The 26,612-nt window shown below is 35.8% G+C and overlaps 1 protein-coding gene across 1 annotated transcript in view; it reads left to right on the plus strand.

Moving 5' to 3' along the window:
• Positions 1-26,612, plus strand: part of PCLO (piccolo presynaptic cytomatrix protein) — a 395,249-nt gene that overhangs the window by 155,685 nt on the left and 212,952 nt on the right. The window lies entirely within an intron of this gene.

Genomic DNA, 26,612 nt, shown 5'->3' on the forward strand with positions numbered 1-26,612 from the left:
TTCTCAAGCTCTTTAGAAGACACAGTTTCATATTTATTCTCTACCTGATTCAAGCAAAGGTTGATTCTTCACACTTCTGTTAAGTCTGGGGTGGATTACTTTCATTCAATTTTTTTTAAGATTATAACTTGCATAACTAATTAACATTGTAAAAAATAATTTAAAAATATATTTACATTCAAAAATGTAAATGTATCTCTTTGATATCTTTAATAGCTCTAGGCCTCTGTTCTAAATTTCTGGATATCAGTATTTGCTGTACTTCTATCAGCACTCTCCTATATTGTTCATATTAGAAAATCTGAGAACACTTTCCCAAAAAAACATTTTATTAAGGGTGAAATACTTCTTCAGGTAGTTTTGGGTGTGGTGAATAAGTATTTTTGGAATTAAAAAAGTACATCATTAGAAATTCTCAGTGAGATATTTCCTGACATAGCGCTTGAAAATTGAAGTTGATAGATATTCTCGTTCAAGGTGATCTTTCAACATGTAAAATTCCAATTTAAAAAAAAAATGTTCAGGAAATAACATCCTGCAGCTAGGTTATCCTTTAGTACTCTTTTTCTGCGTATATACTATCTATGAAGGTTTTTAATCTGGGTCTGCAAGAGAGGGTTTGAGATACCGCATTATACCATCTAATAGTAAGAAATAGCATAGTAACTTCATTAAAAATACTGATTTCTAGAACATCAGTCTGCATTAATATGTAGTCATTTCTTGATCATTTGGAGCAAGTGCTGATAGAATTATTTATGGAAAATGTATCATACGGAGAATTTGTCTCTTTGGACCATAGAAAGTAGAGATGTGTCAATCAACACTTTTTTACCCATTTAGGGTTGTGATCACATCAGTGAGTAAACATTTTATGATATAACATTTAAATGATTCAGGTGGGAATGTGTCACAGAATGACTCAAGGCATGTGCATCTCCATGAGTAGGACAGTGATGCCAGTTCTGGTGTACCTCAAAGAAACCTTAGATCTAATTTACCTCATGCAGAAGTGAAGGAGGAAATGTTTCTCCAGTCTGAAGTGATTTCCTCTGACCTTATCTCAGAAAAATGTGTGAACTACTCTTTCAAGCTTCATTAAAGGCCTTCCAGCAGATGGCTAAAACAGTGGAATCCTGCTTCTGTCAGCCACTTTCCACAGGGGTAAGAAAAAGCAAAAAATCTCAACTTGTCTGAGCGATAACAAAGGAGGTGATAAACATTAATCTCTCCCCAGAACCCAGTCAGTTCTTTGGAGTGTTTCCTATGGAAACTAAGGGTTCTGTTCCCATTAATTACTGTGAAATTTCATTTTCTCGCATGTCATGCATAAAAAACTCAGTGCACTCTATCAGAAAGATACTATGCAGTTTGAGTACAAAACTGGTTTCAAAGATACCTAGTCACACTTTCTGTTTTGATGATGATCGCTATGAGTGCTACCAGGTTCTGCAGTTTTTGTGTTATGAGAATATACTAGTTTACCACTGATTTGTAACAGGATTTGTACATTCACATTGTCATTTACATGCGTAAGAGACAGGTAAAAAAAAGATACTTGTTCAAGTTGTCAGTGCTTATTGTTCTATGTATAAAAATAGCTGTATGTTCTAAAAGATATACCCTCAAAGGGAACTAGATGATGTAGTATAGTAAATTTGGCCATTCTTATCACAGTTTTTAGCTCACTTAAGTATACTCATAGCTATAGTTACATCCCATGAAATAACACATAGAACACAAGCTGATGCCTGTGTGTCAGTGATTATACTTGAAAAGCTGATTTTAATTTTACCTTAAATAAGAATCAATTCTGTTAAAAAATACATGGTTGATTCTGTAAAATTCAGTGACCTCGGAACTTCTCAGTGAACTTAATTTCAATGACCCATGTCTAACTTGACAAACCAGCATGTTGTCAGGAAGACTGCTGTCCTAGAAGTGTGAATAAAAACAAAAAGAAAATAAAATTTCTATCTACAGAATTGGCCTATGCTACAGGTATGCTCTAGGGTTGAAGGCTCACTGACTTGCAATAATACATGAATGTTTCTGAAAAACAGACTCTAAAATATTTGTAACTTTTCCCATTAATTTTGCAGAATAATTTGAGTTAGTAAAATTAATCAATAGAGAATGAAAAATCAATTTAAAATATCATCTAGAATTGCAAATTCAGAAATTTTTATTGTACTTGTTTAGCTCTATATTGTCTAACACCCTGTTGGAGTGTTTTTAAACTCTCACAGACAGTAGTTGACACTGGCAAGTGTTTAGTCACTTCGTTTATTGTATTCTTCACTCTTCCTAGTCGACAGAGTTTCCAAATTATATATAGGTATCACTGAACACTTCCGCTACATGTTTTATTTTCATGCAGACAGGTAGCCAAGATTATCATCTATATTTTTCTTCATCGTGTTTTTTTTTCCTCTGCGTAGCAGAATTTACTTCTAATAGAAATTTTAATCATACAGGTTAAGTGTAGATTTTCTTCTATCATATATTACAGAGCTAAACTAAGCAACATGATTTGTCTTTTCCATTTGATACTTCTCTCATTGTGTCATTAAAGACATATTCCTGAATTTGGCTTAAATTTACACATACTAAAGATGGATTAAATCCACAAAATCCAAATCCTGATTTCAAATAGTGGTTGTAATAGTAAGAGGCAAATGCAAAATGCTGATCCACTTCAGTGCAGATAAGTGTTTAAAATAATGAACTTAATAAAGATTCATACTCACAGGTCTTGCATTGAATTAGAAAAATAATCATGGATTATGTTAAAATGAGAGTGTTAAAATGTCTTAAAATGTTACATTCAAAAGTGTTGAAATTAGTGTTAAAATGATACATTCAAAATCAAAGGAAATATGCTCTCACAAACATGAAATTAGACTATGTCTAGTTGAACTTGCAATAGAAAAGAAAAAAAAACTTGCAATAATTACAAAAAATAAGTAGAGATAAATCTGAGTGTTTCAGGGTTTCAGCTAACTTGCGGTGAGTAACTAGTAGATGATCTCACCTTTTCCTAAAGCATCAAATATTACCTACTGTCAGAATCAAAATACCATGTGAAGCAACCCACAAGCTCAGTTTGGAAATAACCTAGACTAAAATTAATTTTCAGTTAAGAACTTTTGTTGACTGTTCCAAAATAGGATTGGAAGGCTCTTAGAGTGCCTTGACACCTTTCTGAATGAGGCCCTCATCACTGTTCTATAAATATATAGCATTTTTATTTGAAAAGTGTATGTCCAAAACAAATCCATGAGTTTAAATGAAGTACCTTGCTCTTAGAACTGCAGATTATTGACGTTGTTCTGGGAAAGTAGTTGTTCTGTTGGATCTTATCATAAACTATTTCAAATTTTAGGATATATACATAGATTTTGGAACCTGGGTATAACTATGTAAGAGACTGTAAAATAATTGTTGAATTAGTAATGTAGAAATATAAAGCTTAATTTCTCTCATAACTGACAGCATTTTTTCCTAACAGATTCACAGAAGTGTGCTCCATTGTTTTCCATGTAGGTACTGAAGTTTTTTGCCAAAATATTCAGTTTCATAGAGAAAAGCAGTATTTTCAGGCTTGCCCAGAACTGTGTACTGTGTCTTTCCTTATTTTTAGCAGTACAGAAAATTTTATCAGGAAAAAAAAAATCTTTTGCAATTCAGCCCGTTACTGAGAGAGCATCGATAAAACTGAGTGAAGGCTTTATGACTTTAGGTTATATAAAAAATAGAAACAACAGATTTCTTTTTTTGAAGGTAGATTAAGTAAAAAATTAAGTTAGCAGAATTATTGCAGTGTATATCTTGCATATATGAACCCTCAGATTTCATTCTCTTTTAACATTAAAAATGACTCGACAGCAATGCTTTGAAAATGTGTAATTTAACTTCATGGGAAATTATGTATTCTCTGTAAACAGAAATTTGGTACAACAATGACATTTTGTACAGTTCTACCCTGCTGTTTTTCTGTCTTTCCTGAAAACTGAGGATCTAGTCTGTTTTTAGTTGGGCCTTTTGCTAGATACCAGCAAATATGTCACATGCTTATGCATACATACACTTTTTCAAACACACATATCTCTGCACTCTACAAAAAATACATTGGTTTCTGTAGGGAGGAGTTAGAAGGTATCTGTGTCCCATCTATTACAAAAATTATTTTTCTCCAGCTGAACCCATATAGTACTTTCAAGAAACTTTTTTCATTTATTTTCTTCTGCCAGCTTGACTCTCCACATCTGTGATTCTACATGTGTAATTTCAAACTATTAATTGCTTTCTGTTATATGAGATAATTTGCAAATTGTGGTTATGACCAAACTACACTCTTTTACGAGTTGCTCTGTGATGCAAGTCATCTACCTTGTGCTGTTTTAGGGCTTATAATTAATTACTGTCAAATAAAATATTGAGTGAATTCACTCATAGTTTTCATGAGAAGAAAAATCTATTCCGTCATTAGAAGGGAGAATCCATCTGTTTTTATTTTCAACTACCGTGCTGATGCTGGTCAGAAGTAACAATTTACTTCAGTGAAAGTCTCATGTTTTAAAACATAGATTCCTCCTGAATATGTTGAAATATTTAATAAAATAGTACAAAAATATTATTAGGTGTATTGAAATAATGTTTTCACACAACACAGTGGATGTAATGAGACCATAAGCAATATAAACTATTAGTACAATAATTATGAGTTGTGGAACCAGCCTGAGCACTGACCCAAAGCTGTCCATACTGTGATCTCTACCATGTTCCTTGGCATGTTTTTAGCCTGCACCAACCTATCAAAATCCAGGCAATTTATGGTCATAGTTTGCATAATAGCATGCAAAATATTCCCAACAGACAGTCTGGATGCAGTCATTCCATTTTTGGCTAAAATTTATTTAGAGGAGAGGGCTAGTAAAGCCATATAGACAGGAGCTGCAGTACATGACCTTGGTGATAGAGAACAGACGCCAACCCATTTATTTGTAGATGTGGCCACGGAGACCTGCCCATAAGGGAGATCAATGGCACAAAACAACATGACTTGTACATCTCTTGAGATAAAATGGTGTAATGGCTCATCAGGGTACAGATTTAATGTCTAATTTTCTCCCTTAAAATGTTTTAGGCCTGTGTTGTATCTAATTTTAAGACATGTGATGCATTCTTGAGATGCACGCTTCTTTTCATACACTATAAAATTAGTTTAGGATAACTAGCTCTGATACATTTTTGGATTTTCCAAAAGAGAGGCTGGGCAGCCTTCAGAGGTTGTCTTTCTAAGACTTTCACATTAATTTTTTCCATCATCTTTTCTATTCAATAATAAACTGGGATCTGATGAATTAATTGTTTGCAAATTGAGCTGATTCCAATTAACACTATGGTGACTCCAGGTATAAAAAGAGTATTTCATTTTTCTGTTGAAGTTGTGTGGCTTTTGGAGTGAATACTAGTAGCCTACAGACCTTGAAACTTAAAATTTGCATGTAAACAAACAGCAGATAGCACCAAGTTGGGTGAAAGTGTTGATCTGCTGGAGGGCAGGAGGGCTCTGCAGAGGGATCTGGACAGGCTGGACCGATGGGCAGAGGCCAATTACATGAGGTTTAACAAAGCCAAGTGCCGGGTCCTGCACTTGGGTCACAACAACCCCATGCAACGCTACAGGCCTGGGGAGGAGTGGCTGGAGAGCTGCCCGGTGGAAAAGGACCCGGGGGTGCTGGTTGGCAGCCGGCTGAACATGAGCCAGCAGTGTGCCCAGGTGGCCAAGAAGGCCAACAGCGTCCTGGCCTGTATCAGGAATAGTGTGGCCAGCAGGAGTAGGGAAGTGATTGTGCCCCTGTACTCAGGACTTGGTGAGGCCACACCTTGAATCCTGTGTTCAGTTTTGGGCCCCTCACTACAAGAAGGATGTTGAGGTGCTGGAGTGTGTCCAGAGAAGGGCAACGAAGCTGGTGACGGGTCTGGAGCACAAGTCTTGTGAGGAGCAGCTGAGGGAACTGGGGTTGTTCAGTCTGGAGAAGAGGAGGCTGAGGGGAGACCTTATTGCTCTCTACAACTACCTGAAAGGAGGTTGTGGTGAGGTGGGTGTTTGTCTCTTTTCCAAAGTCACAAGCAATAGGACAAGAAGAAACGATCTCAAGTTGCCCCAGGGGAGCTTTAGATTGGTTATTAAGAAAAATTTCTTTACCAAAAGGGTTGTCGGGCATTGGAACAGGCTGCCAAAGGAAGTGTTTGAGTCACCATCCCCGGAGTTTTTTAAAAGATATGTAGATGTGGTGCTTAGAGACATGGTTCAGTGGTGGACTTGGCAGTGTTAACTGTAGGGTTGGACTCAGTGATTTTAAGGGTCTTTTCCAACCTAAATAATTCTATGACTGTATGATTCTGTACATGCGCATACACACAAAGCATTTCAGACATTCTCTTCAGCCACCGTGAGCTGAGCAGGTCTAATGACTTCAGTTACAGTGTTCGATATTTGAGGAATAGTTATTGACCCTTCTACAGTTTAAATAATCTTGTTTTTCACAGGTTCTGCACAGGAAACAGTTTCATTACTTTAAAACGTCCTGAATCTGAATTTTAAGTGGTCTGTTTAGGATGAACTTCAACAGACCTACCTTAAATCACAACGATTCTTTAACAGGTCAGATGAGTTTCATGGGAAACAGATAACTTGAGGATGCTTGTCGTGATTTATTGACATTGTTTTTCAATGGCAATTACTGGTGTGCATTGAAACACACCAGCAGTTTCTTAATGTGACTACAGTCACCACTGCGCTTCCGTGCTAGATGTGTATTGCATCAGTCAGCAAATTCTCTTACCACATCAAGATTGTATACTGTTTAGCATCTAGAGATCTTTTTGGTGTGGAAATAATAATTTTATTACAATACTTTTTAGAAAGCTACTTGGAGTTTGTGCAGATTCTTTCTTTAAACCTGTTATTTAGAATGGCCATACTCTCCCTGCATAGAATTAAAAAAGACATTAGTAAGAGTTGTATTCCTGTATGAGAAATTATCTACATATTCTTATATGACACTTTTCAGGAATGCCATAGAAGACAGAAGTTTATCATTAAATTATTGGGACATTTAATTTTCCTTTGTTTTCCTTTTCTACTAAAATATAAAATTGGATTTCCAGAAAATTAATGTGAGCAGGGAGGAAGAGGACATAAAGGCACTGAACTAAAGGTCAACTTCTGGGCTTGTGTCTGGCTCACTAGATAGTCTAAAATAAATCATAACTTCTCCACTTACATTTTGATTATTCCACAGAATGCTGCAATGGTTCTTAGCTTTTTCTTATGAGCACTGTGAGTTAAAGTCTGAGCAGGACTTTGACATCCTGAAATGAGCAAATTTTCCAAATGCAACACATCATCATCCGTGTAGGACAGAACAAAGAACAGTGGAGTCTGGAGAAAGAGAGATCTTTTCGAAAACATATATTAGGTCTGCAGAGACTGAGCAGAATTTATAATAAATGGCCTAGATCAGAAGGAAAGTCTAAAGAAGAGAGCGATAAATATTATTTATTCCCACCTCATCCGTTTCTGCACCAGGTTCTCTGGGGTTTTTTGCATCTGAACTCTGTAGATTAGCTTCATGTTTACTTATAACTGACATGACATTTGCGTAAATTGGGCTCAGTTTTACTGATGACACTTGTAAATCTCACCAGGTAAATGTGAGATTAAAGTCAGGTACTGCTTATCTATCTACCTAACGGATCTGTGCACAGAGTGATAAACTGTCAGCCATGAATGCTGATATAATTCATTCTTGTAACAATGATTGTAAAAAAGATAGAAAATGGCACATTTATAATGCATTCTTGTCACATAGATTCTAATGAGAACAGAAAATATCACAAACTTAATTTGTTCTGGTGAAAACTGTCAAACTGTAATGGGAACAGAAGCTAGCACAAAAAATGTACCAATTCTCTGAGCTTCCTAAAATGCAATCTCACTGTTGCCCTCAGATGACATTTTCCAGGTTCCCTTGGTCGGCTCCACTGTACTCCAGTGTTGTTTTTGTTCACTTCGCCATCTCTTAGTGTCTCATTAGAAATATGAACACTTTATAAAAATGTAATGTGGTCATGCAGTTTTTTCACAAGAAGACATTTTAGAAATATTTCATGCCTTTCATCATTGTGAAGATAATGTAAGATGACAACACTTTCCAGCTAAACATGGAGAGTTTAGACCAAGTAGAACCAATCTGGGTCAGCTTGAGAAGGGTTGTGGGTGGTTTTGGGCAGCAAATATAAACTGCATGCACATTGTTGAGTGGCATTTAAGAAAAGTAGCCTGACTCAAATACTGCATGATATTCACTGTGGCTTTTAGTACTTTCTAGAGCTTCAATAGAGTCTTTTATTTACTTACAGACTTTTTACTCAGACTGTGTAGGACGTACTTTCTTATCTCCAATAATTCTGGAAACTCAGTGAGTTTATTTGCTAATAGGTTGCACAAAAAACTCTATCAAGCATAGATGCTTCAGAGAGCCCATTTGAGAACATAGATCCATTTTCTGACATACTGATTAAAACTGATTCATATCAAGAAGCAGCTCTTAAGAAAGTTACATTTGGACATGTTTTTAACCCCACGCTTTGGCAGACAGTTAGCTTTTACAACAGATTTACAGTGACATGTTTTTCAAATCAAACTATCAAACATACAACTTCCTAGAGGGTTCATCAGGTTTTAGGATCTCTAAAAGTGGATTAGCCTGTCCTACAGATATGTATTTTTCTTAAAGTGTATTCTTACCGTGGTACTGCTGTTACATAACACAAATTACTTATCGAAGCATGAAGGCTTAGCAGATAGAGCAGCACTCTTTTCCCCCTTTTTAAAATCAGCGTTTTTCTGAGAAGGATCTTTAGTGATGGAATGAGAGTAAAGGGGTTGGTTTGCTAACTTGGGACTGTCCAAGGTTCTCTGGGTGTTGTTGCGCTTCATCTCCAGCAGTTAGGTTTCCCAGTTTTTTCAGTGATGTCTGTAAGCATTCATCCTGTCAAGCCTTGCGCTGTGGTACAGTCTGTTTTCCCCAACTTTTGTAATTATTGAGTTTTGCTGTTTTATTCAGATTTTTGTTAAACTCTTAGACCATTGCCTGCTTTTGTTTGTGCATGTGGTTTTTAAATCACTTCACCAGGTTTCTTGATTTAAGTCAGTGAATCCTTTTACATAAAACCAGATGAAAACAGACTTAGTTCTTCTCTGGCTTCTTCTGTTCAGCACAATTTATTCTGCAATTGCATAGGTAAATTTTTGTCCTAAATTACTCAATGTTGTTGCAGACATGGCATCGGTTTCCTACTGGCACAATCAACATAGCCAATGAAATTCATTAATGATTACTGATAGCAATACTTTTCTTATAAGTAATTTCTAAGGAATATTTTGGTAATATTATACACCATACTTACTGAAAAATATCAACAAATTAGTTTTGTACCATGCAATGCCCAGTAAAGATTTATTGGGCAAATGCTCCATTAGAAAGAGGGAACTGAAAAGAGCCAGTAATTTCTGTGCTATCTACAGTTTAACTATAATATATTACAGTTGTAATGTACATTTTTTAACTATGATGGAAAAGTAGATAATGAATTATTACAGTGTAATGGTTTTTTTCTAAGTGCCAATGTAGCATAATCAGGGAAATGTAAGCAAAACAATGATAAATACCATGATAAAACGGATCTTTCAGATTGGGTGCATAGGTAGACCTAAAATGTAGCTTAAAGTAGAAAATCGTGGACTTAAGCTTTGTTTTTGCACTTCACACAGTCTTCATTCAGTAAACTGATATTTTCTATCTTGATGTTTCCCTAAAATATAGTACCTGTTTAACATGTTGCCTGGCAAGACCCAGGAGCAAACCAAAGCATTGTTTCTATGTTGTTTTTCTTTGCTATATTTTGGTTACTTGAATATGACAGTTATGAATTAGATTTTTTCCCATTATTTTGATTATTATTTTGCACATTTTGCAAGATTTTTCAACACTTTCCTGTTGAAATTATTACTTTAGCTATATATTAATTGTATTTGAAACTGAAAAAAATAATTATATGCTGCAAAATATCTGAAAACACAGCAGTAAAAATTCAAGCTTTTTTAAAAAATCTGTTTGGTTCTCTTTGGAGAATAGTTTGAATGATTGTATCCAAGTGCCATCTTTAAATAAAAAAAGATTATTTCTGAAGTAGTGGATGTATATTAAATGCAGATTATTTGAGGACATAATTGTAACTGCTTTGATGTACAAAAATTCACTTCTGCACACTGGAAACTGCTTCCAGTTCTGCCCTTGAAGACAGATGTGAACTTTCCACTTCATTGACTAGAGATGCTTTTTGAAGAGAGCTCCATAAATGGTTCATTTTACAAGCACACTGTATGTTATTCTAGTGTCAAAGGCTTCGGAATTGATTACATAGACTATAATACAGATATGATAATTTCTGTTATGTTTTAGAATGAAATTTGAATTCTCTGTGCCATACATCTGGAGTTACAATCTCTGTAATACACTCGTCATGCATTTATGTCTACAGTTCTCTGTTACACATGTTTACAAAGGCCCTTGCTATCTGTGGTTATTTAAAATTTCTACCAATATATAGATTTTTTTTTTTTTTTTATTCAGGCAGTTGCCTATTTTACCAAAAAGTTTACTCTGATTTTTATTTTTTTAAAAGTTGGCTTACATGTTATAAACTTTTTAAAAAAAAAAATTAAAGTGTAAATGAGAATTCTAATTAAAATACATAAATGCATAAAAATATTAGTAAATTTCTATTCCAAAGACATCTTTATTTAAAAAAAAAAACACCAGACCAAGCATGTAAAAAAATTATATCCTGATATTATAAATTGTGAATTAAAGTAACAATAAACTAAGTTATTCAGGTGCCACAAAGCCAAGAACTAAACAATTATTTTGAATGGTTTTACCAGAAGTCTGCTTCCCCCCCCACCCTCTAAATTGTGATAATTTTAGAAAAATAAGTATATTTAGAGATAACTGGCAAAGTCTGTTCCGCTTTTTTTTTTTTGGTAAAATATTGTTATTTCATTATTTTCTGACTATTTCTCATCTGAATATTCTGAGGAGAGCGGAGAGGTTATAAAAAGCAGAGAAAACTGTGAATTTGTCTCTGAAGAATAAAATGACCATAAAAATGCATGTAATTGTTTTACTCGGGATTTTTACGCAGAACAGTGGAGGTGCCATCTTCAGAAGACCTCAGTTTAGTTTAATCACCTGAATTTCATTGGCTGAATTTGGACTGTCACAGTCTAAGAACAGAGATTAACACATTTTTGTCATTAACAAACCTTTTACAGAAAAAAATGCATTTTGTGTTTTGGTTATGACGTGTTGAACCCTGCTGACCCTTTTCTTATTCAGCTTCTCTTCTATCTCCTTCTTTTTTTCTTTTTTATTTTTATTTCCCCACATGACTAGAAAGAGAGGAAAGAGAAGGCAAGAAGAAAGTAAGTAATACAAAAGTTATGAAGGAAGAACTTTTGTTTTTTGTTATTTTTTTTTACTTTTGGCTTTTAATCAAACAACTGAAAGCTATTGACTGCTTTGTCATTTTTATCTCCAGATGTTTGTTCTTGACTTAATAGGGAACCTACAATTAAATTAATTAGAAGCTGACATTAGTATCACTCATCCTGGAAGACTGCATCATGTTATATTATCTACGATGTAAACAGGTTCTTTAAAAGAGTGTTTCAAGGGTTGAGCAAATGCTTCAAGATTAATTAAGGCTTGAAAATTAACTTTCAATGAGGAAATAAGATCAGTCTATTCCAAATAACAGCAACACATTTGATAGGTGGCTAATCATAGTCCACGTAGGGAATCCGGAAGAAACAAAAGCTGACAAAGTAAAAATTTAAATGAATGTTGCTCTTATTTACTTATTTGCTATTTATGTTTAGTTTGAGTTCTGTTTTGTTTTTAAGTTTTCTCCAACTTGCAATATATCTAAAAGTGTTATGAAGGACATTTTAACACCTAGTACTCTTTTAAAACACAGTTGAAGACAGGCTGTGCTTTCAAGATAAAAGTTAAGCTTCCATGCAAATTCTGCTGACATTGTGACAATCATATAAATGGGTTGTTAATCACAAGAATAAGGTTTGTTAAATCTGACATAATGTACAAAACCAATAAGCATGATTTAGAATGCAAATGGAACTTGTTTGATTTCAAAATAAGTACCGCCATATTTATGCTATTTTTTAGCATTAGTGTTGTAGAGTTTTGTCTGGTGTAAAACAGAAACTTCATGACAAAATAACTGTGATATTTGTCGCCAAAAGGAACTTTGAGTATAACATACCTTTATAGTCCGGCTACATGACGTAGGAAAGTGCTGAGCCTGTGTCGCATGAATTTTGGTCTTGCAACACTTCCTTTTAAATTTTTAACATGATTCATTAGAAAGACAAGTATAATTAAACATTCTTATTTTCACGAGCTTTTTTTGTATTTTTTGCATCTAAGAGTCTACATGCAAAAATTACCTGCAGATAGAATAATTATTGGAACATTTAACTTTGAAGATGGAGAAGTTCCTCCTCCATAAATTTGCATATCTTTCGAAAAGAAATGCTGAAAGATTGAGAATAGAAACCTCTTGGTGAAACTAGATGGATTTTGGCATTAAAGGATCAAATGTGTTGAGAAAAATGGCCCTTTCTGGCCATAAGAATCTATGAATCTATTGACTGAGTTTGTCTGACTTCCTACAGTGTTCTGCATACACGTGTGTGCGTGTGAACGTCTGTCTGTGTATCACTCATGTATGTATGAGTGTGAGATTATTGATTTGCCCTTTTCATGAAAAATGTAATATCTTGGCGCAATTGGCTGAAGATGTGTGGAGGGATCCTCTGTCTTCTCATCAAGGAGAAATCCTGAATCCTGTTAACTAGCTAAGTACTTGTGTAATAAGTATTAAAGCTGAGCTAACCCAGTTGCTTTGAGAGGATTCTTTATTATTCTGGAGATAGCAAAGTAGTGACAGAGTGACTAAGGACTGTGGAGAGACCATTTCAGGGGCAGAGCTTTTTTTTGCTATCTGTGTAGATTTTTTTTCCCACTTCATAATCACTAAAGCAATACCGTATGTGTTTTGAAACATGTAAGAAACTGAATTTTACAAGGTTAAAGCAAATAATCTCCCAGTAATTAATGTAGCATTCCAGGAGATTGGAAACATTCGGTATTTTTGTTTAGAAATAATTGTGGAGTTTTGATTAAAACTTACTCAGTCTTTACAAAACAAATACAGAAAGAAATATTTCATCATAAAATACAAATAAAGTCAATATTTTTAAAAGCTCCATTTTATGAATGCAGCCTTGGACTCCGTGGATGAAATAGATTGAAGTTTTACCCTGACTATGAAACTTTGCCATGAGGTAACAGCATAATGCATGTGTCTTTTATCAGCCATTGTAAATCCATTGGGAAACAGTACTGTTAGCATAGTTCGATATTTTGGGGTCTTGCACTTACTCACTTCCAAGGAGCTAGCACTGATTTCTAACATTACTGAGACAGAAAAAGTAAATCCCCTCATTTCATTCTTTTTTTTTGGTTTGTTTTTTTTCCCCTAACATTTAAAACCTGTCTTTTCCTCTTATACTTAGTATTTATATTGAGAGTTAGAGTACATTTGTTTTGGGCCGACTTACATGGGTTCAGATTATTTGGTATTTTCTTTGCATAATTGTACTCATGGTGTCTCTTTGAAGGTAAACTCAAGCTTATTATGTATGATTGCTAGAGTATATAGGATTTATTTGCACATTAAATGCCAAGAAAACATCTGCTTTAAGTCGTATTGTAGCATCACAGTATGTTATTTTTTCAAACAGATTGCAAGCACGTTTCTGTAAGAAATATTGAGAAGAAATTTTAATGTAAATTGTTCTGAAGTTTTCCAAGAAAAATGTGGGTTTTTTTTTAATCCTTCATATATATATTTGCCAAATTATGGAAATACAAAGCATGCGCCCCTTTTTTTAGTTACAATGTTTGACAGGATTATCCTGCAAAATAAATGGCATATTCCTTTTTAAGACAATCTTTCCAGTATTTCCTATTGTGTGGCTGCAAAATTGTAGGCAGTAAGTTGCAAGGTGAAATGAATGAGCAGGACACGCAGGAAAGATTAGTATTAGTTAAAATGTGTCTACCACAGTCTTCCCAAGACATATTCAGCATAAATCTCAAAGGAGGCAGAAGCCAAGACACTAAAAAAGTTTGGTTTTCCCCTTTTGCACCTGTACCTCATCTCTTCCTTTGCCTTTCCCTGGACTGTGGACTGCCTTGCCTTGAAGCTTGGGAATTCTCCTCTTACCAGTGTAAATGGCCACACCTAATGCTAAGGTGTTATTCTGACCCATATGTTGCAAAACCAGCCGGTGTCTTCGCAGGGGATGGCAGCTGTGACTCTATTTCTGTGTTCCTGTGCTCTGCCATCTCTTCCCACTGCCTTGTCATGATCTTAAAGCAGGGAAGTCAGTATGGTTTTCATCTCATTTTGGGTTTTCAGGGGAGATGGCCAGGGAAGAGCTCAAGAAGTTGCTGGAAGGTGTATGTGCTGCTCAGCATGTGTTCTATCACACAGTCGTGGTCATTCTGCACAGATGTAATAGTACGATATCTATTTCCTTTGTTTGCTTTTTTATCTCTTTACTGCCGTGGCAGCTACCATATAACCAGGAAATGGTTATATGCAACCTTCTTGCTGCGTTTGTAGTTAATGATTAATATAATTTTCCAAAGCCAGGTAAGTGATTTTCCTTCACTTACTGCCGGACCTGTGCTCTCTTCCTTGAGAACAGTCTGTTTCCTTGACTATGAGTTATTCCCCAGTCTTTTTGTCTGTTCGGTTTTTTGCCTTTCCCCTTTATTTTCAGGCACCTAAAGGATTCGTGTATCAGTCTCATAACACAGAGAGCAAACGGTATACATAAATCATCACTAAGTGATAATAAACTCAAATGATAAAGCCAAGCTAGAATGAACATAAGTGATGAAACAGATATGCACACTGTGGTTCTGATTAAAGTAAGAGTCAACCAGAAGAGAAAAGCTGAAAAATGGGAGTCAGTGGAAGTGTCTTTATGTATTTAGAGCTTTCAAAAATCAGACCATTTACTCAGGTATCAGATTAGAGATTTAGGACCTTACTTTACGCTGTCATTTTAAGAAAGGTTTATCTTTGAACTTTAGTGTAGGCTCTCAGCACATCGCAAATTCATCCTCGAAGTGAGGTGTTCCTGGAGCAGTTTGCTGCAGGCTCTCTCCCTAATCAGGAGTAGGTACAGTAGTCAGCCCACCAATGGTGTTTGTATCTGGAGATAGTGTCCCATAGCCTGGTGAGTATATTTGAGTAGCCAGGGTAAAAACTTTAGATACTCAGTTAAGTATTGAAATTTAGGTGAGATGAAAGTGGTTGGAGTTAGGAAAAAAACACCCCCTCTGTTCTTTGAGTTAGATGTTTTCATCCTCCTCCATAGCATTTCACCAGGAGTGTAGATCAGCCACTTCCAATTATGTGAAATAGTATGCAGAATCCTCTCTGTAAAAAGGACTATTCATGCAATAATGGACTAAGTATGTGCAAAAGGCAGACACATTTCAATCTGTATTACCAGAGGTTATTGTTTTTGCAAAGCATATTGTTGAAATGAACTACACGTTAGTTTTAGGATTATCTGGTTTGCAAGAGCAAACAAAATGCAAAATGACTTTTCAGAATAATGATGTATTTCAGTTGTCTCTGTATTTCTATTGGGATGAACAAAATAAAAAAGATTTTACAGAGAATTGTTGAGCTGTTTATTAATGTGATACATTAAGGTTCAGATAAAAAGGTTATATTTGTAATTTATCAGCAAATATAGATTCTGTGATGTGATAAAGGTCCACTGGGTACTAGGCACCCTAAAACATTAAGAATCGTTCTCCTTTTTACTACATCTCATCTAGTTCCATAGCTAAGCCCTAGTTTAAGAACAAAAACGATTTTCTTCCAGACTCTCCGTAAAAGGTCAACATTGAACACAGGACTGAATAGACTGCAAACTCTTCAGGGGACGGAACTGTTTGTTGATTTAGTGCCATCCGTGACACTAGACATTTTGTCAGCTCAGAACAAATAATTGCAATGATGGGATGGGAATACTCATGCTCTCTGCTGACCAGTTGTGTGGGGAATAGTGATTCAGATGCTAGAAGGCATAGAGCAGTATTTCTTTGAGACTGTTATCATAAAGGGTACAAAGGAGCATACTAGGTCTACTCAACAACTACATATAACCAAGAAGGAGTACAATAATCTAACATTTTTAAAGCTCAGAGTAAACTACTTTGTAAATAAACAGTTATTAAAAACTGTCTTTTACTGTAAAACTATTCCTTCGGACACTAACACAACCTCAGATTTCTTTGGTCTATATGATCTCAATGGAATAACTACAATAATACTATCAAAGCAACGTCATATACTGCTATTAAATTACTCCACAACTGCATGTTCATTTGTAATGCATCCAAGTAAATTAAAATTGGTTTAGTCATGTAACTGGGAATCTCCTTTAAAGAACTTGTGAAAGAGAATGTCATTGCAAGAACTGTCATCTGACTATGATCGTCAGATATGTGCTGAAATATGTTTATGAATGTAATTATTATCTTCTTATTCTGGAAGTAAATATTTAATCTCCAGTATCTTTTGTGAGTGGAAACTGAGATATAAAAATAATATTGAAATCATTCTGGGATGGACTTTGTGGACTGGAAGACTTCTTAACATGAAGATGGCATTGTGATTAATATGTAAGAACAAAAAGCTCTCCACATCTGTTTTTTCATGCATATTTTGTTGTAAAAATCAATATTCAAGAATATCTTAAAGACTTACAAAAAGAAAATGAAAAATAAATCTAGTTAATGTTTGTTTGTTTGGCTTATTGGTTTCTAAACACTGTATTCTCTTCTAAGGCAATATCATTAATACCTGTGACTACCACTATAGCTTGCACTATTGAACATGCATAGTTTCCTGCCAGAGAAGGAAACTGTGGTGTGAGTAAGAATAGATCTGATTCCCCTGTGGATCCTCCTACTTTTTGTGGAGTTCATCACAGCGAAAGAAGGGTACACTGAGTTGGGGTGATAGGGATGGGTTCTTCCTTTGACTAGAGGGCAGCAGTGAACTGTGAAACAGTCTGAAAAAAGCTTGGAGTATTATAGTTTAGCAGAAAAACCAATACCCAAAACTAAATGTCACTCCACATGTCTAACTCTTCAGATGTTTATATTTGAAATAAAAGATTACATAGATCGTAGTATGTATTAGAAAGCAAAGCCAGAGTTTAGAGTCTGTAAAGTTTGTATGTAAAGGTAAAAACATAAAGTATGTACATAAAGTAGATAGTCTCCATTTGAACTAAAGAAATCAACAGTACGATACATATTTTAATGAATCTTTGGTAGAGATGGAAAACCAAGAGGGTATTTATTACAGCAGAGACTTTTTTAACCCTCCCTTGATAAAATATTGACTATTAACATACCTTCCTAAATTCAATTTTATAGATTCACTAATTAAAACATTAAACCTGTAGGCTTACAGGGTATCATTCCATGTGAATTAGAGGTTGGTATTAAGAATTGTTCTGCTGAGTGAGTGGTCAAGCATTGGAACCGGCTGCCCAGGGAGGTCGTAGAGTCACCATCACTGGAAGTATTCAAAAAACACATGGACATGGCACTTCAGGACATGGTTTAGTGGGCATGGTGGATGGTTAGACTTGATGATCTTAAAGGTCTTTTCCAACCTTAAGGATTCTGTGATTCTGTGATTACAAATTTATGCTTTGGCAGCACCTGGAGATCTTTCAATGCTGTCATGACAGACACGGCAAGTACGGTATATAATTGTCTAAAGGAGCTACAGTCTCAGAATGTTTTCCTTGCACAGTTATAAAAAAGATTTATTCTCTTTCAGATAGTGTTTGTGGATTTTCATTGTAATCCAGAATTTCTCAAATTCTACACAGGTCTCAACCATCCCACTTCCATTGAAGTACTTGAGGCTCTTCTATTGACTTCTTTGGCCTTTGGATGATGCCCATATACACTTTGTTGTTTTTTCCTTCATTGGGGTTGGTTTTAGCATGACAGCATGGTCTCCAGAGGCAGTAAAATGCTTGATGGGAATTTCTGTGTGAGTAAGACCGAGGAGGAAAGCTCATTCCTTTGCTTTGGGCAACAGCACCACTACAGGTAAACCTGCCAATACAAAGGAGGACTATTAGTCTTCTTGTTATAACAATGCATTAAAAAAAGCAACAAACACATGACAGTGCATCTAGATGCAGAGTAAAAGCAAGTATAGCAATGTTCCCCCCAATGTTCCCCCCCTCCACAATAAAAAAGCAGTTATTTTTTGACAGCTTTGCTTCTTTTGCATCTATGATGATGCACTAGTGATACATTTTTATGCATTGACAGCATAATTCTAAGCCTTCAGCAAAATAACGAAATGAAATTAAAGTATACAGACACTATACACATAAAAACCCCATTATCTATCAAACCTAATTACCAAAATAAAAATTCCCAAGCAACAGAGCAGTTGCTAAAAAGACATAAAATTTTAACTTTTTCTGAAGGTGCTGGGATGTATCTTGAAGTATGGTAAGGACATACCCGTTTCAGAGCTGTCATCGCTTGAAGAAGTAGGTCATCCTTGTGTTGTCATATTCTGTATTTCATCTGCTCATAGTTGAGTGGAATATTCAGCAGTCCCAACCCTATTAAAATTAAGGAGCCGATAATTCCCAACACATGGGATAAACACCAATTCTTCTGTACTTTTCTAGTAATCTGCTGCAGTATTTGCAACTCTCTTCCTTTATCACTTTGTCTAGGAGAAAAAGAAGGGATCATTAGTGACAGAGCAGATAGTGCCAGAGCAAAATCTTAGCGCATTAGGAATAACTTCCTGACTGCCCTACCACTCTATAAAATAGACCTTTTTATGTAAGATTTTAGATTTTAAGGGGTATTCTTTGAAACCTTCTGACTGAATAAAATGTTAGAGTTTCTGGTGCCAGGGTATTACTTCTTAGCATATACACTGAATCACACAATGGTTATGGTTGAAAGGGACCTGTGGATGTCATCAGGCTTTGTTTGACAGGAAAATACCAAGGTAGAGAAGAATTTCTTGGAATGTACCAACACTTTAGAAACGTAGGTGGACTGTTGGCATCTTTTTGAGCTCTTATGCTGCTGTTATCAGTCCAGCATCCAAGATGTGTTTATTGAGAAATTCAGAGTCCCTGAAAGCTTCTGTTAGTGAGCAAACATAGACTTGAATGGAAGACGTTAGGGATAGGGAAAACAAAAAGGAGGGGAAGATCCAAACAGTGGTTGCACATAGTCACTGCATTCATGATAAATACTCCAGAGCGTATTTTGGGGGGTAACTATGCAGCCTGTGTACAGGTCAATGGTATCTCATTGCCATCGTGCATTCTCCCATATTCTTATTCTTCTCTTATTCGTTGCAGTTTCTTCCAGCTCAAAAATCAGGATGATATTCAGTAGGCCAGCAGTAGGCATCAGTAACTGGTCTAATCAGCTACACTCTTGCCCTATAGTCAGTGCATGCAAACAGGCACTTTTAAAGTGCCAGTCTTTTTTATCTAATGTCCTACAATAGGTGAGATTAACTGCCTTCTAAATGTTCTTGGTTTTCTCCATTGGAGGTAAAAGTTACCAACTCCAAATATGAATGTCTACACAACACACATCCACAGTTTAGTGGAAATCCTGCTTTCTCACCTGCTTAGGTAGTGCCTATCCCAGTGTTTTTAACAATGCTAAGCTACAAACAAGATTTAAGAGCCTAAAGAATAAGTGTTCAGTTTGACCACACTGAATAATTATACAGTAATTCCAATAAATTTGAATTGATGTGATTTGAATATGTCTTCTAATTTTCTGGAATGTTTCTTTCTCCCTCTAAAAGTATGAAATATATTGCTGGAAGATGCTTAAAGCAACTGAAGACCAAAAAAATCAAGTACTTTTTAAGGGATTTAATGACAGTTTTACTCCAAAACATTTTAATCTGAAGATGGCAAACTAAGACAGCCTTCAGAAATCTAAGATTTCTTTTATTAGAACCGCTTTAATTCCTTCAGTAATGATTAGATTTCCCATAATCTAAGACAGAAGATTACGGACTGCAGCCATAGAATAAAATAGATTTTTACTTTTATTGCTGCCCATCGGACACCACATTAAAAAGTAAAGTGTCTTACAGCAGCATGCAGAAATGGCAACTCATCAAGCAGTCTGTACGCTGAGATGTCACAGTTCGGAACAAATACCAGCACTGTCAGTGGCAATAACTTTAAACAGGCAAAGATTAAGTATCATATTTTTGGCATTTTATTGTTCTACGTTTCTGTTGCACTTCAAAATTGATGTAAAAAGAAGTAAGCTTCATTCTGTTCTTATTTTAATACTGGTTGTATCTTCCAACACACTGATTAACATCTTTTGAGACTTTTTGTGTCTATACCATAATTGAGCTGCATAAGCCTGTATAGCAATCATTGTCTTCAATAGCTATGCATGGCAGTAGCCAGGAATCATATAGCAAATATTTCTACCGATGCATACAGGAAAAATAGATAAATCTCCCTCTCATTTTTGCTATATTGGCTTCCCAGTGGCAATAGAAATAAATATATGAAATCCATTTTTCATCATGTCAGTTTTTGTGACTTTTAATGTATACACCAAGAAGTCACATAAGCAGTGGTAACTGGGTATGTACACAACTCTACAATGAAAAACGTTGAAAATAACGTTTTATGCCATAGTTGTGATGGTTTAAACATAAGATTATCAATTAATGACAATAATCTGATATAACTTGATCTTCGTCAATCACATACTAGAAGACTTTATTTGAGAAAGAGATAAAAGCTGTTCAGATAATCTTAGCTTGACTGCAACTTCAAACAAAAAAAAGGCATTCTCAAACTGAAAAAGTAATCCCTTTCTCCTTCGGTTGACAGACTTCTTTATTCTGCAGGAATTTTTGCTGGTTTTTGTTTTAAGTTGGTGCATTACATTTACCTGAAGCAGCTTTGGTGGATTTCTATGATCTTTTTTGGTGTCTGAAAGATAGCTTGACATTTAAAGTCAGCTAAATACTATGAATCTATTTAATGCTAATAATATAGTGTATTCATAAGTACTATTACAGGAATGCGGTTTGTAAAACTGGTAGGATTTCATGAACCATTGAGTGATTTTGTGGCAATCACCTCATACATGGAAATCAGCTGCGTTTCTCCGTACCACCACTCCTATTGTATTGTACTTCCAACTGCAGATCGCTAATGGCAGGGAAGTGTCTTCTAGTTTCAAACCTAAATTTATCCGTGGACAATTTGTATCCATTTGGTTTGCAGCCAGTGTACCTTTCCTCCTATATAAGCGTTCGTTTGCACGTTATTCTCCACTTGGGGAACAATAAAAAAATATGTTTAAGATCCTAAATGACATTTTAGACAAAATTTACGTGTATAAATTCAGGAGAATGATTCTGGAAACCTGCCTGTGACCTCCACAGGCACACAGTATCTGAAAACCTTTCTATATTTTCCTAATTCTGGACACTGTAGAGGCTCAGCTGTGGACCATGTCTTTGCCAAGCTGGCTGCTTAGGGAGTTACCTCCTGCCTAACACTCTTTGGATAGCGCAGACTCTGGGGGTTTTTTATTTTATTTTTGTATTTCTTTTTCCTGCCAGATCTACAGTCTAATTTGGTGGTCATGCTCTGAGCACATATGTCCCTCTATCATTCAGTGCAATGTAATGGTGGTGGTAACTTTTTGCATGTAAATCTAGCAATTCGAATATTTCCCCAGAGGTAGGAGATCTGAGTCCTCAGTCTCTGTGGGATTTGAGTTCATAGTTCATACATCCCAAACAAATGCTCTGACCACCATTCCCATTCTAGGTGGGAGAGTTACCTTCCCTCTGTGCATCACTTTGTGCAGGCAATGTCCACCATGTGCAGAGGGGCTGAACAAGGGCTATGTACAGATTTTAGGAGTGCAGAGAAATTATTTGTTGATGAATACACACAGCAGACACATATGTCTGAAGGAATACTAATATTAATATACTCACGACCTTAGTGAGACCCTTGAATAGTGTTTGCTGGCCAGGAAATCATCAGCCAGGTGAGGAAGCATCAGCTTCTCCTGCTCCTTGGAACAGACTGACTGCCACTGTTGATGAACTGCTACCACCCACTTCTGTGTATTCCTCTTTTGGTTTTATACCTCTTCATGTCAGTGTTGTTTTTTTTTTTAATTCTTCCCCCAATGAGGCTCTGTGGTTTTGGTCTTGGTTTTTTTGGGGGGTTTTTTTGTTTGTTTTTTGTTTGTTTGTTTTTTTCTTCTATCCCCTGGCTTTCTCTCGCACACCTTCTGACATCTTCACAGCCTTTTTCTCAGTAAAACTGAGTTGAGGACTCACAGCTGTGCTGCACCAACCTGGGCCTTGCATCATAGACATTTGAATCTCTTGGCCGAGGGTTTCAAGAGTTCCTTCTCTCCTATTTGCAAAAAGGTCCATTCTGTAACAGCAGGACAGGGACCTCACAAGAGGAAGAGTAATTCCGGCCTCAAGTTACAATATATCTCTCCAGGGCAGGAGGATGCGAAGGCTTCCAAAGCCTGAATATATCTACTTTAAAGTAACTGAAACATAAGGAAAGTAACTAAAACTTGAGAATGTAGGGTAGTTTCCCTCTGTAGGAGATGTCTTTTCCCTGCATGGAAATTTCTTGACTCATCTCTATAATTTGACCAGTCATTTCACAGTGGCACAAGTTCAGTTATTTTTCTCAAGTCCAGGTATGCTCAACATGTAATAGTTTAATTTTTACCTGTAGAATAAAGGATATTATCCAGAAAAAAATACAAGGTTTATCTGACACAGTCTTGCTCCAGTAAACCCATATTACCTTTTAGTACGTGGTCCTTTTCTTCATCACAAGGATCGATTCAACTTTCTTTCAAATTACTTTCTTTCTAAACATTTGAACTGGATTAGCAGAGCCGTAGTTACCAGGAACACTTCTCCTACACATTAAATAAATGAGGATGTGAGTGTGGGTAAGCTGTGTGTACTCAGGTTGTGTGGATTATTTGTACCTCGTAGCTGCTTGATTTGCTTTCTTATGCCAATATACTTTAATGCATACTATGAGACCATGGTGATGAATATCTACATCCAGTATGATGATTCCTATTCCGAGTGCTCATTGCCTGTTGACATTTGCTTGCGTTCAATCCCGCTATTATAAAAATTTGAGATTAAAGCACACATTATTTGGAGATATAGCCAATGAAGCAATTGAGAAGCAATCTTAGCTGCACTGTGGATATCTTTTTATTTACAAGGATACCAAATATTTTGTTGCTTGTTTAAATTTCCTTTGCAGAATTTGACTTAGCTTAATTTTGGAAATTCTTTCCTCATCTCTGCTTTTTCTGATCTTCAGGATGGAGTTTGCTATGCTCATTGGATCGCTTTTTCTCTCTGGATGGGCTATTTGGTTACTTTTTCTATGATTTCATTAAGTGGCTTATTCATATAAGATCTTGGAAAGATGCTGTACAAGTTTGTGAAAATAAAAACCAAATCAATTAAAAATAAATACCCAAGTTAAAACTGTCTTACAGTCTCCAAACAACTATCACAGAATCACAGAATGGTAGGGGTTGGAAGGGACCTCTGAAAATCATCTGGTCCAACCCTCCTGCCGAGGCAGGATCACCTAGGGCAGGTTGCACAGGAACACGTCCAGTCGGGTTTTGAAGGTCTCCAGAGAAGGAGACTCCACAGCCTCTCTGGGCAGCCTGTGCCAGTGCCCCGTCACCCTCACAGTAAAGAAGTTTTTCCTCATGTTGAGGTGGAACTTCCTGTGCTGCAGTTTGTGCCCATGGCCCCTCGTCCTGTCACTGGGCACTACTGAAAAGAGACTGGTTCCATTCTCCTGACAGCCACCCACCAGATATTTATAGACTAGTTTATATTAGTATTTATGCCAGAGATATCTCACTTTTACATGTCTGTTTATGGTGTTTTTTAAGAAACATACTGAAATCTATACTAAGTAAAAAAGATGGCAAATTTGAGTAATAAGAAAAATATTTTAGTGACTGCCTGCATTCCAGCTCCCCTGTTTTGTTATGAGGTATTTAAGGAGAAAAAACGTGCTTTTCTTTTCACAGATATATTCAGGTTTTTATAATTAGCATATGCGTTTTGCTAAAGATTCTGTTTGCAATGTAATTTTAGATAGTGAAATCAGAAGAATATTAATTTTTCAGAGATGTATTTCTTAATGCTTTTTTCATTTCTATGATGGTTTTATGATTTTGTTTTACTGAGAGCAGTGAGGAGGAAGAATTAGGAAGAGATAAAGATATGATCTAACCATGACAAAGGAAGTAATTGGTTAGTATCTAAATGAAGCATTTGCCTTCTGAAGTAACTTAGAGGTGTTTTGTGGGAAGAAGTGTTCATTTTCACCTTCAGAAATATATTAAGTACTTTGAGTCACTTTCAGTTTGAGAAAAACTAGTATACCAGTTAGCATTTGCTAAGAGTGGGTAATGAATTTATCAACATACTGCAATAAAAAAATACTTTTCAACTTGAAATTATCTAACACTGTAGTATGTGAACACAAAAGCAAAGGAACTGAAGTGGCTGAGGTCCTGCCTCACAACTGAAAAACAGACATTCACAGTGAATGTTAGATACATGCTCTTTTCATGATGACATCTCTTTATTATAAAATTGAATGAGGAGAACATTTTGACACAGCTACTTTGTTCTGTCCAGCAGTATGGGGTTGTACGGGTTGCTGAAAACACAGGGAGAGAGCCATGATTCAGAACATTAAAGCACATTAGTATCACTTGTGATGCCAATAATAGCGTCTATTGCCAATTCAGGAAGCAAAGGGTGTGAAGAATTCTGTAAAGAGCTAAAAAGATTTATCTAGTGAAGACTGATGAAAGAAGATGATGTCCATTTCCCCAGTTATAAATTTGGGTTGACAGGCTAACTGAAAAGATAGCCTTAGGGAAAAGCTTGCATTCAGGGCATGAGGTTAGCTGAGGAAAAGACAAGTCTAAAACTGAGGCATATGACTTTATGGTACAAAATTTGATTTTACAGAGAACCATTCTGACAGAGAATCAGGAGCTAGAGGGCTGGTGATTTAAGAAGATTTTTGTAGGCTCTTTTGTGATCAAATAGCCGCATGATTATAAAATCTTAAATTGTAATTTAAAACACATAGCTTGGGAGAAGTATTTGCCATGCCTATATAGCAGCATTAAAAAATAAAGTGGTAAATAGGTGCAGATATAACAAAAGTCCAAGAGGACAAAGGCAAGGTTCATTAAATCACTGCATATCTGGACAATCCCAGGTCATTTCACTAGCATCACTTGCCTCAGTTTGGCAAGGAGGCAAGACTGGGACTTCCATCTCTTGACAAGTTTCATTGCAGTTTGCCAATTTGCTCATCATCACTTTCCTTTGCTCATATTAGTTGTCATTATTTCCCTTTTTAAGAGACTTGTTCTACTATGTGCTCAGCACAGTCCTTGAGTTGAAGAAATTTACTCCAAGGAAAAGAGACTGAGTAGGGATGGTGAGCAAAGCTGAGAGGAAAGAGTACCTAGGTAACTGTTATGGTTTACAAATACTTAATACTATTACTAAAGTTGCAAAAGTTATTATAAGCAGTTCAAAGAATTGGGTCTGTGAAGGTTTTAAATGAGGGGAGGGAAATAACTTGATGAATCTGAGAAGGAGCAAGTGTATGAGCAGTGAGTAGGCTGCATCTGAAGAGGTACTAAATGAGATCTACACAACCAGCAGAGCCAGAATAAGTAATAAGAGCCAAATGTAGATGTATAGAAAAGAAGCAAGCATAGACACCCTGGAAACTGGTTATGTATATATTTCAAGGAAATAAATGGAAATTATGTCAAAAAGAAATGGTACTGTGAGAACGTGCATTTAATGTATGAAGTAACATGTTCTTTAAGAACATCTATATAGCATGTATGTGAAATTCAGTAGACTCTTGAACCATGGATTATTTCATGGTAGAAGCCACTAATTATGTTTTTATGAGATTAAAGATGGTTAAGGCTAGATTCTGAGAAATTTAATATCATTTACGTGTTGTTTTATTCCCATGCCCCATGCTGACAGAAGCTATATTAGTACAAGTAATAATGGTATTATTTCTGCTTACATTGTGAAATGAGTATTTGCCAGGCTGACTGGAGAAGGTAAAATCTGCCCCCTTTTTAGTGGGTTTAAAACCTTTTGGACCCTCCTATAAATTTAATGAGAAATTGATCTATCGTAATTATCTAGTC

This window comes from Phaethon aethereus, assembly GCF_964289735.1.
Source record: "Phaethon aethereus genome assembly, chromosome: 1".
Lineage (NCBI taxonomy): Eukaryota > Metazoa > Chordata > Aves > Phaethontiformes > Phaethontidae > Phaethon > Phaethon aethereus.